This window comes from Osmerus eperlanus, chromosome 17, assembly GCF_963692335.1.
Source record: "Osmerus eperlanus chromosome 17, fOsmEpe2.1, whole genome shotgun sequence".
Taxonomy (NCBI): Eukaryota; Metazoa; Chordata; class Actinopteri; order Osmeriformes; family Osmeridae; genus Osmerus; species Osmerus eperlanus.
The window spans coordinates 12,143,930-12,155,540 of NC_085034.1; the positions used below are offsets into that span (position 1 = coordinate 12,143,930).

Consider the following 11,611-nt stretch of genomic DNA (forward strand, 5'->3'; position numbering starts at 1 on the left):
GATTTTAGCGACCGCAGATATGGCCTTGCTAGAAGCTGGGCCTGAGCTACTGTGGTCCACACACGCTTATCATATTGGGCGCATTAAGAATGCTACCCCAGTTGTTATCATTGTTTGTAGTACGACTCTTGAGAACCGTACCTCAGTATGCTAGTAATAGAGAAGTAGGGAAAGGTATTGTCCCAGTTATTAATGCTTTGTTGAAACAAGGAGTCATAGGTAGACTTTAGGTCAATTTGATCCTTTAATGCTAATAAAATACTTGGAAGTTTATTATGGGTTTATAAGCAGGTAATGCCTGTGTTATACATCCTGTTGTGCCTAACCCTGTTACGATACTTAGCAAGTAACCCTGTTACTTTCTAGCTCTGTGAATGACTATTGTTTGCTTTCTTTTCTGTTACCATTGCAGAAGAGAGCCAGTATCTGTTTGCATTCACGTTTCGCCAGGTCCACTATACATTTCAGTTCTACCACAGGGGTACACCGAATCACCTACGTTGTTTAGTCAAGCATTACGAGAGGACCTCCAGGATGTCACCTTAGCAGCCGGCTCTACTCTGGTGCAGTATATTGATGACCTTTTTGATATGTTCTAAGAATCTTGCCTCCTGCCAACAGGACACTATTGCTGTGCTACAGGCACTGGCTGAGAAGGGCCACAGGGCCTCAAAGGCAAAACTGCAGTTATGGTCTTAGGAGGTCAAGTATCTGGGCCATACACTCAAAGGTACAGAGCATCTATTGACGCCTGATAGAGTGGAGGCCATCCGATGGATACCGAAGCCTAGAACACCAAAACAACTCAAGTCTTTTTCTAGGTTCAGCCGGGTATTGTCGTTAGTAGATCCTTGATTATGCTGTGTTGGCTAGACCTATCCTTGACTTAAGGAAGGAGACTGATACTCATTTGTTGTGGAAAACTGAAGCTGATAAATCATTTGTATCTCTCAAGCAGGCCTGGGCCCAGGCGCCAGCTCTCGGTCTGCCAGACTACACCAGGGTGTACTGACCCAGCAGTATGGTAATCTTAAGAGGCCTATTGCCTATGTGAGTTCTTCTTTAGATACTGTGGCAGCAGGTTTCCCCCTGTGCTTACGAGCAGTCTGTGCTGCGGCAACATGTGTGTAAGCAACTTCAGATATAGTGCTGGGGTCGCCCTTGGCAGTGATGGTTCCTCATGCAGTAAGTGCTTTTCTGTTACGCACCAAAACTCAACACCTGTCAGCCACTAGAGCTACAAAGTATGAACTGTAATTGTTGACTAACAGTGCGTTCACACTGCAGCGGAGCGGGCGACGCGTGGCGTCGGCTTCCAATTCATTTTCAATGAAACCAGGCGTTGACGCTCGCGTAGGGCATTGTGGGAAGGCGAGCGGAGCGGAGCGGAGCGTTGCAAGTTGGATTTTCTCAACTTTATGTAAATGAGGAGCGTGAAAACGCTAGCGTTGGCCAATCGGATTGTTTTCTTGTTTCTTGTAACGTAGCAACCTTTGGTCATGATAAACATTTCTAGGTTTCACAATTTCAAGATGGAGGAGAAACTTTTCGTATGTGTCTGCACACCCAGTTCTGTTCAGAACAACGTTACTAATGTGACGAGCCTATTTATAGCCTACTTTTAAATTCAGTCTCGTCACATTACGTGACTGTTCTGTGCCACTGCTAGCCCAGCCTACAAACGACTGGTTGAGTGACCGGTGGCGTAACATGTATTCTACTGTAATCTTGCACTAGTAAAATCTTGCACTTACATAAATGTTGTGTAAAAGTGGTATTTTGATCGATATTGTGAGTACATGAACCCAAATCTGCACGCTTGGCCATGACTACAACAGTGACCTTAGAGAACTACAACTCTGTATTAACTTGTCTAACACGCCCCCGAGCGTGGTGTACTGTGGGAAGGCAAGCGATGCAGAGCGTTAAAAAACGCTGCAGTGTGAACGCATTGTAAAAGTAACATTACAATCCATAGATGCTCCCCATTGAATCCAGCTTCATTGTTGCCCAACCCTGATGATGGTGAACCACATGACTGTGAGATGGTTGTCGATAAAGTGCTAACACCCAGACCTGATATGTTTGACAAACCTATGGATAATGCTGAACTTGTGTTGTACGTAGATGGATCTTTGTCCCGAGAATGGGATGGCTCTCTAAACTCCGGATATGCGGTCTGCACGGACAGTGAGACATTCAAATCTGGTAAACTGTCTCCACAATGCACTGCACAGCAGGCAGAGTTTTGCTTTGACAAGGGCATGTTGTTTGTCAGAAGGCAAGGTCGTAAATATTCACACTGACTCGAGGTATGGATTTGGAGTTACTCACGATTTTGGTGCCATATGGCGAGAAAGAGGTTTCATTAACTCCTCAGGTGGAGCAATCAAGAATGGAAAGATGATTGATAATTTGTTGTCTGCAATACTACTACAGAGAAAGCTAGCTATTGTTACTAAGTGTGAGGCTCATACTAACAATACAGATGATGTTTCAAGAGGAAATGCTAGAGCTGATTTAGCAGCAAAGGCTGCGGCCAACTCCTCTGATGTGTCCCAGGTCTCTATTTGTTTGTGTCTCAGCAACCGGAAACACGCACTCCCTCTCTTCATGTTGTGGCGGACCTTTGAGCCGCTGCTGATAACACTGAGAGGGATGGTTGGTTATCCATGGCCGTGTGAAAGATCCAACTTCGGCAGTGTGGAGCCACCCCGACGGCCGCGTGGTGGCGCCACGTGCATTGTTCCCTTGGTTGGCTCGCATGGCGCACGGCTGTGCCCATACGAGCAAGGGGGGTATGGTCTCAATAGTAAATACTGATTGGTTTGCACCTGGTTTTTCCACAAAGGCTGAGCAACATTGTGCTCAGTGTCATACCTGCCAGCAGCATAATCCCGGAAAGGGACCAAAGAGAAGAGACGCAGCCCACCCGCCACCAAGTGGTCCTTTTATGCATTTACAAATTGATTTTATTCAGATGAACAAGTGTTGTAATTTTGAGTATGTACTTGTAATTGTTGACATGTTCTCGAAATGGGTAGAAGCCTACCCATGTCGGAAAGCTGATGCTACCACGGTAGCCAAGATTCTCATTAGAGATGTGATCTGTAGATATGGGATCCTCACAAGACTGTCCAGTGATAGAGGTTCACATTTTACGGATCAAATTGTTCAGGAACTTTGTAAAGCGCTCCAGATCAACCAGCATTTTCACTGTCCCTACCACCCACAGTCTGCAGGGGCAGTGGAGAGGCAAAATGGAACTTTGAAAAACAAACTAGCCAAGATATGTGAAGAGACTGGCCTAAAATGGCCTGATGCACTCCCACTAGCTCATATGGCCATGAGCCCAGAGGAGGAATGGACTTTCCCCACACAAGATAGTTTTAGGGAGACCAATGAAATTGCCTGTCTCTCCCCCACTATCATTGAAACAGATGGATATCCACCAGATGGATGATACAATGTTAAACTTTTGTTTTGCCCTAACTAGAGCAACCAGGGTTGTGCATTCACAGGTGAAAGCTGCCCGCTGGGGAGCCATGTCATCCCTATCAACCGGGAGACTATGTGAAAGTGCACAAACGGAGGACTGCCCTCTCACCAAGATGGACCGGTCCATACCTGGTTTTCTCTTGGTGACTCACACAGCTGTAAAGGTGGAGGGTCCCAACGGAGAGCCAGGGGTCGGTGGAGGAGCAGGTGCACCTCCAAATGGTGCCTGCTCCAACTTGTCATTTGTCTCATCCCCACTGGGTTACTCCTCCAGGAGTACACCAAGGGGGGTGGAGACCCGTTTGCAGCGGCTGATCCGGGAGCAGGCTCCAGTCCAGCTGACCGATTTGAGCCAAAACCAGGATCCCGCCATCCAGCACTCCAATCCAGGGGTGCTGAGAAGGAGGTCCCAAAGAGCACCCACCCGGAGGTGTTGAAGACGTCGAAAGGTGAGTCACATGAGGAGAAAGCCAGAGAGGGGCTGCTGTTGCTACCGTGCCTCTCTCCCCCATGTGTGATTCATGAAGCAGATGACAGCACCCAGACGGGAAACCAGAGAGAGGAGCCTGGAGAGGGGAAGACACTTTCAGTCTTCCTCCGGCCTCTACATGAAGCAGATGACAGCACCCAGAATGGGGACGAGAGGATACTGTGGTGGAGGCCTTCGGTTGTTTCAAGGAAACCGAGGCCGCTGCCGGAGCTACGATGAGAGATGAGATCCAGACATACTGACGCACACACCTGACAGACATTTACTGATACTGGACGCACGAGTCCACAGACATCGCATACATGAGCCACACCGAGAGTCACTATTGCACGCTCCCAATTATACTGATGTGAACATTGAGATTCATCATAAAGCACACATGAAGAACAATCTGTGCAACAACACCTTTCCGTGGACGGGAAAAAATGACTGGACGCAGCATTAGAGGGGACAGACCTTGCAGGGTTTGTGGTTAGAGTCCCAAGCATTCTGGAGGTTATCCAGGGATATATGTCCCTCTGTCAATGGCTGATATGTGTAAGGTCAAGAAGTGGCCTTGTGTAGGGTTGGATGTAACAAATGTGACTGTTCTGTCGAACAAGTCAGTCATCTCTTGAATATGCCCCACCTGCATTGTTTTGTGTATGGCATAGTGGTACAGTGAGAGTGAAAAAATACATGCAAGGATACGGTTTCTATGTATGCTCACACTCTACTGGATGATTTGTAAGTTCAATTGTATCTGAGTTCAATGTTACTTGTCCTGTATACCATTTGGGCGGGTGACATAAATTCCTGATGTTGCTGACTATGCTATTCCTACACTTTTAGCATACTACAGAAGATGTAGTATATGGTTGATTAAATCTTTAAATAATTATGGGAATGTATTTGGTAAAAATACATGTAACCACACTGTGGTATGTATGCTAACAGCCTGTTGCATGATTTGCCTGTTGCAGATGGACCTGTAAGTATAAGGGCATCACCATTTTGGTCTCGTCGTGCAGCTAACAATGGCACCATGTGGGTATGTGTTAAGAGTGCTTATTATTTCCTGCCGGCCGTCTGGTCAGGAACGTGTTACCTTGGGTTTATTGTAGGAGCCCTCAGACCTGTAGATGGGTTGCCCCTGCACCCTTTTCCCAAACATTGGTGGCACCGCCACAAGAGAAGTATTATTAATGCAGATGCTAAGAAGCTGGGATCACATCACGTGGATTCAATAGTACTCAGTCACTTTTCACGTTTTCAGTTGCCATTCTCCCTGTGTATGGTGTTATCACTGCCTTTAGAGATATTAGGAGCTTAGCAGTAGGGTTGGAGTCCATTGGTAATGAGACAGCCGACGCCTTAACTGCAGTTGCGTCTGAGATGAAGGCCATGAGGCAGGTAGTGCTCCAGAACCGTATGGCACTGGATTATCTGTTGTCAGCTCAGGGAGGTAGCTGTGCTGTGATAGGTCATGACTGTTGTACTTTTATCCACGATGAATCTGCTAATATCACAAGTATGGCTGCTTACATTAAAACATAATGTCAGCTTTGGGGGAACCTGAAGCTAGAAATTGTGCTGACTGACCTCCTCTGTTCGGGGTTTCTTTTTCGACTATCATTCAAATAGGAATCACTGGATTGGGCATGTTAATCGTTGTTGTGCTGATTGTGGTTTGCGCTTGGAAGATGTGTACTGCCTGCTGTGTACAGTGCTGTGCAGTAGGTTTTCGTAAGGCTGCCAGTAAGATTATGGTAGCCCAAATCAAGCCACAGACAAAAGCAAGCAAGACTGATGATAACTTTATTGCCCTGGGAATGACTGAAATGTCTGATATGTAATCTCAAGTACCAAGTGACTATTTTGCCAATGTAATAAAGATGGCCATTTGCCTCCTTCTATTTTCCAACTGATATACAATGCTGTATGCAATGTGAATAGATCTGTCCTTGACCACAGATCAGTTAACAATAATTAAAGATGGTTACTTTATTACTTTTTATACTGTTTGAAATACTCTGAATTTAATGAACAGTGTTTGACCTATACCCTGATGTGTTGAGCTCACGAGAGCATGACCAGTGGGTATGTCCAGCAGAGAAATATGCCTATGTTTCTAGAACTATTGATAAACTAAGCAAAAAGCTATTCACTTCAATGACTTTGTACCTTTTCACCTGTGATTGGGTACTACCTAATATTTCTTCAAATCCTATAATCATATATGCTGTGCTGAGTAGTTACAGATACTGTATTGTTTGATTGTTAAGGTTTTTAAATGGTATGAAACTTGTGAAATGTAAGGCACTACAGCAGGCCCCAGATAAACAGTTGATGAATGGTTGTTGTGTTGACGTTAAGCGTCAAAAGGGGGGACTGTGGAAGAAATTGGGATTTCCTGTGTGCTTACATTATTCACTAATCAATATAACTAGTCATTGGATACTAGTTAGTATGTTCTCATGTAAGCTTGCTATTAATAAGAGTAGATGGTGTCTATGTGTCAGGGTTAATAGATGTTCGTGATCAGGAGAAAGTACTGGGTAAACGTCCTTGGTCATGACTACAAGGAGAGCGCCAACTATGATCTCTCTAGTCTGAGTGGTCATGTGTTGGGAGCTGTGAATCTCTTCCTCTGAGACTGTTGTAACGTCATTACAGCCTGACTGTCACTATCTATGTTTACATTCCTGTGCCCTATAAAAGATGGTCCTCCGGCTTTCAGAGCTGAGAGAGACATGATTGAGACCTAAGCCTGGTGTTGTGTGGTCATTTATTGTCAGAGGTCTGGTTTTCTCTCCCAATCTGCAGATTGATAATACTTATTAAAATCCAGAACTCAACTGAACTTAGTCACTCCGTTTATGAAGAGACGGACAAAACACTTTCTTCATCAAAAGGACCAACAAAGCGACTCACCACCACACGACAACCAACCAGCACTTGTTACCATAGGGATAGTACGCCTCCAACCCTCGTTGTCTGATCAAGTGGGCCTGTGTGGCACTGACAGACCTAACTCTACGCCACAAGAACCCACCATCATCTCCAGCCTTCAAAACCAACTCAGAATCATGTCACGCCACAGCAACCTACCAGCCACTCAAAGCCTTCCAAATCAACGCAAGATCACAGCACAGCAGCAATTTGTCACGTCATGACAAAGGACCAACAAAGCGACTCACCACCACACGACAACCAACCAGCACTTGTCACCATAGGGAAAATACGCCTCCAACCCTCGTTGTCTGATCAAGTGGGCCTGCGCGGCACTGACAGACCTAACGCTACACCACAAGAACCCACCATCATCTCCAGCCTTCAAAACCAACTCTGAATCATGTCACGCCACAGCAACCTACCAGCCACTCAAAGCCTTCCAAATCAACGCAAGATCACAGCACAGCAGCAATTTGTCACGCCATGAAAAAGGACCAACAAAACGACTCACCACCACACGACAACCAACCAGCACTTGTCACAATAGGGATAGTACGCCTCCAACCCTCGTTGTCTGATCAAGTGGGCCTGTGCGGCACTAACAGACCTAACTCTACGCCACAACATTGACATTTATTCATTTAGCAGACTTTTTTTCTTTTTTTTTGTCTGATCAAGTGGGCCTGTGCGGCACTGACAGACCTAACGCTACGCCACAAGAACCCATCATAATCTCCAGCCTTCAAAACCAACTCAGAATCATGTCACGCCACAGCAACCTACCAGCCACTCAAAGCCTTCCAAATCAACGCAAGATCACAGCACAGCAGCAATTTGTCACGCCATGACAAAGGACCAACAAAGCGACTCAACACCACACGACAACCAACCAGCACTTGTCACCATAGGGATAATACGCCTCCAACCCTCGTTGTCTGATCAAGTGGGCCTGTGCGGCACTGACAGACCTAACTCTACGCCACAAGAACCCACCATCATCTCCAGCCTTCAAAACCAACTCAGAATCATGTCACGCCACAGCAACCTACCAGCCACTCAACAGCCTTCCAAATCAACGCAAGATCACAGCACAGCAGCAATTTGTCACGCCATGACAAAGGACCAACAAAGCGACTCACCACCACACGACAACCAACCAGCACTTGTCACAATAGGGATAGTACGCCTCCAACCCTCCAATTCACGTTGTCTGATCAAGTGGGCCTGTGCGGCACTGACAGACCTAACTCTACGCCACAAGAACCCACCATCATCTCCAGCCTTCAAAACCAACTCAGAATCATGTCACGCCACACCAACCTACCAGCCATTCAAAGCCTTCCAAATCAACGCAAGATCACAGCACAGCAGCAATTTGTCACGCCATGACAAAGGACCAACAAAGCGACTCACCACCACACGACAACCAACCAGTCACAATAGGGATAGTACGTCTCCAACCCTCCAATTCACGTTGTCTGATCAAGTGGGCCTGTGCGGCACTGACAGACTTAACTGGTGTATTTTGTAATGAGATCTTGGTGACAGACAGGGGGCCCTAATAAAGGGCTACTCCTTGTTAAGCCAAGTTTCACGCCCCACAAAAACCCAGCAGCATCTCCAGCCTCTAAAACAAAGTGATATTCTACCCCCCCCACCACTCTGTTATAGTTCATGTTTTTACACCCCCCGCTAAATAATGCATTGATGTTTATTGTGTTACAATCATGTTGTGTTACGTTTCATGTTTTAACGTCTGTTGTTTTGTCACCCATTCTATTCAGTAGGTGCGGTGGGCAGCTGTGGAGCAGTGATCAGGCACCACGTCCAGATTTATAGAATATGTTCATTTAGTTACAGTTTGTGTAAATGTTATAAATGTGTATATATTCAGTATCCATCTTCTACACTAGGAGCAGTGAGCAGCTGCAGAGCATTGACTGGTGACCAACTCCAGATCCATTTCTAATTCCCACCTCTGGTCATTCTGGAAAAGTGTGTACGAGTCTCAATTATCCAGATAAATTAAAGTGCACCAGTTCTCAATGTTCTTGTGATTCCATTCACATTGAATATGATACAGGTGCTACATGGGTATCAGTAATAACCATTTACAACATTTAGGACAGTATTTATAATAAAATCATTTAAATGTACCTGTAGTTGTTAAAAAATAAACCTGAACTTGTCCAGAAGGGATTTCAAGTGTGCTTTTTTAAATACTTATTTGTTTGTGTAAATCTGATACCTTTTGCGGGAGACACTTAACCCCAAATCTATATGATGCTTAAAATACTTTTGAAAATCGAATATCCATTTTAGATAGACTTGTTGCTGGAAATCCTAACCTGGAATACTGGACATAAGTTTTGATGGAATTTTATTTTGAGAAATTTTACACAAATGTCATGTAATAAGGTAAAAACATGTTCTTTAAATAACATTCCCATATATCATCTTGCTTAATCAAGGCTATCTTTCTGTTGCTTTTTATATATGTTGCCTATCAACTGGAAGAAATGTTGGTTGTATGGTTTATTACAAGTTTACAAAACTACATGTCAACTAATGGTTGCTCTCAAGGAATTATAATCCTAGTAACCAGATAACAGGACGAGTTGACCAACAACCTACACACATTTTCTTTGCTGTCTAAAACCAATGTAAAAACACACTGAATGGTTGATATCAGTAAACACCAGGAGACTATGGGCAGCTGGGGCAGCCGCAAGCACACCCTCACAATTTCCCCAGAAATTGTATCCTCTCTAGTTCTTAATATAATTTCCTGTTCCTGATAAGACTTGGCACCAACAAACCTACTGAAAGAAAAAAAAAAAACCCTGCACACATCCTATTCAACATATTGTAGCTAAGATGAATACGATGAATGGATTTTTTTTTATTTATATTGATGTGACAGGTTGTATGGTCGCCTTCGGTTGCCAGGACTCGGGCCACTCCTCTCCACTGAAAATGAAGTAAAACATATAAATATGCTGAAGTCATTTTTCACGTGACCTGTGTAGGCTCAGAAGAGGAAACAGAAAGAATGATATTTGTTCACAAGTAATACAGGGAGTCAGATGGCTGAGCGGTGAGGGAATCGGGCTAGTAATCCGAAGGTTTCCAGTTCGATTCCCGGTCATGCCAACTGACGTTGTGTCCTTGGGCAAGGCACTTCACCCTACTTGCCTCGGGGGGAATGTCCCTGTACTTACTGTAAGTCGCTCTGGATAAGAGCGTCTGCTAAATGACTAAATGTAATACAGTTTTTTTTATTTTTGTACTTTACTTACAGTTCAGTGCACTGTAAAACCTAACAGTACATTTTAATAAAAGAAGTAAGTTAACATAACTTAATCTTGGTAAAAAGTTAGCGTCACTCACTCCAACTTATCTCATGTAACTCAAAAATGAATTATTGTTGTAATAACTCAGTCCTTTTGAGTGGACTTAATTTTTTGGAGAATTTTAAGTAGTGGTGATGTGAATCCAGTTCATTCCATTAACTCAGTTCCTGAAAGTTTTTTTTTTTTTTTTATGGTTTATGATCTTATGATGCTGCATGGCTTAAGATTGTTCAATGTTTCTTTTTATTTCAGTTTATAAATGATCATAGAGCACCCAAGTAAACCAAAGAATGCATTGAAATAATTATTGATATTCTATAAATCATCTCCCAAAGCATTTGAAGTGTGTCACGTAAGAAAATAAGTAGGGTATTAGAATTACATTTTTTTATTGCCATTATTTTATCTCTCTGATTTCTCATAGGCCTGTGTGAGAATGTTTTTATTTTCCTTGTAGGCCTATAATAGGGCCCAAGTAAATCAAATATTTTGGTAGGAAAAAACGAGGCATCTGATATCACCAAACCAGTAATTAAAAAGTCAGATTTATCGAAAGTAGTCTTAATCTGCCCTTTATTCACTCTCCATTTGGATAACCCAGTGTGTTGCATTGTGCCCGGCCAGAATGTTGACAGTAAACCTGCCTTTCACCTCACCGTGAACGCAGCACCGTGGCCGTTACTATTTCAAATAGTTCGCGCTTAATATTTCAAATAGTTCGCGCTCAGCGCTCAGCACTCAGTTTGCACTCAGCACTCACGCGACGGAGAAGTTTGCTGCGCAGCATAATTGTCGACGAAAAAACGATTTTTTATTCACTCAGGACACAGATACGGGGCAGTCTTCACCAGAAGGTTTTATTTTATTACTGCTTACACGTTTGTGATTCAGTTTGAATTGTAATTAGAGTTGTGTGAAGCTGAAAATGTGCTAGCTTACTGAGTTGTGCAAACTAGCTATAGCTTGCAAGCACCACAATTCCTGCTCCATTGGTTATAGACCGGACTGTTTTATAACGTTAATTTTATTTGATAATCGCTATCAAGTTGGCTTCTGACTGAGTAAGTTTTTTTTGTTGCTCGGGTTAGCTTCCTAAATTCCTCTCTAGCTCCTAGCTAGTTTCCCTTTCTTTTTTAGCCCGGTTAGCTAACGTGAGCAAAGAAAAATATACTGAGTAAATTAATTTGAAAGCACACAACGAGGGAGCAACCCTAAAAAGACACAGCATGTCCGTGAAAATATGTAAGCTAAGGCTAGCTTGAATGCTACTTAGCCTTCACTCGACAACGTGATTTCAGACACGTGGTCCATTTTACAGAGAAAACCCTATTCGTTC

At 43.9% G+C, this 11,611-nt stretch overlaps 1 long non-coding RNA gene across 1 annotated transcript; it reads left to right on the forward strand.

Annotated features, from left to right (window-relative positions):
• The first annotated feature begins 1,985 nt into the window (after positions 1–1,985).
• LOC134037954 (uncharacterized) lies at positions 1,986–5,981 on the forward strand. The gene is made up of 2 exons (XR_009932614.1): positions 1,986–2,420; positions 2,464–5,981. It is a non-coding gene; the product is annotated as an uncharacterized LOC134037954 (long non-coding RNA).
• The last annotated feature ends 5,630 nt before the right edge of the window (positions 5,982–11,611 follow it).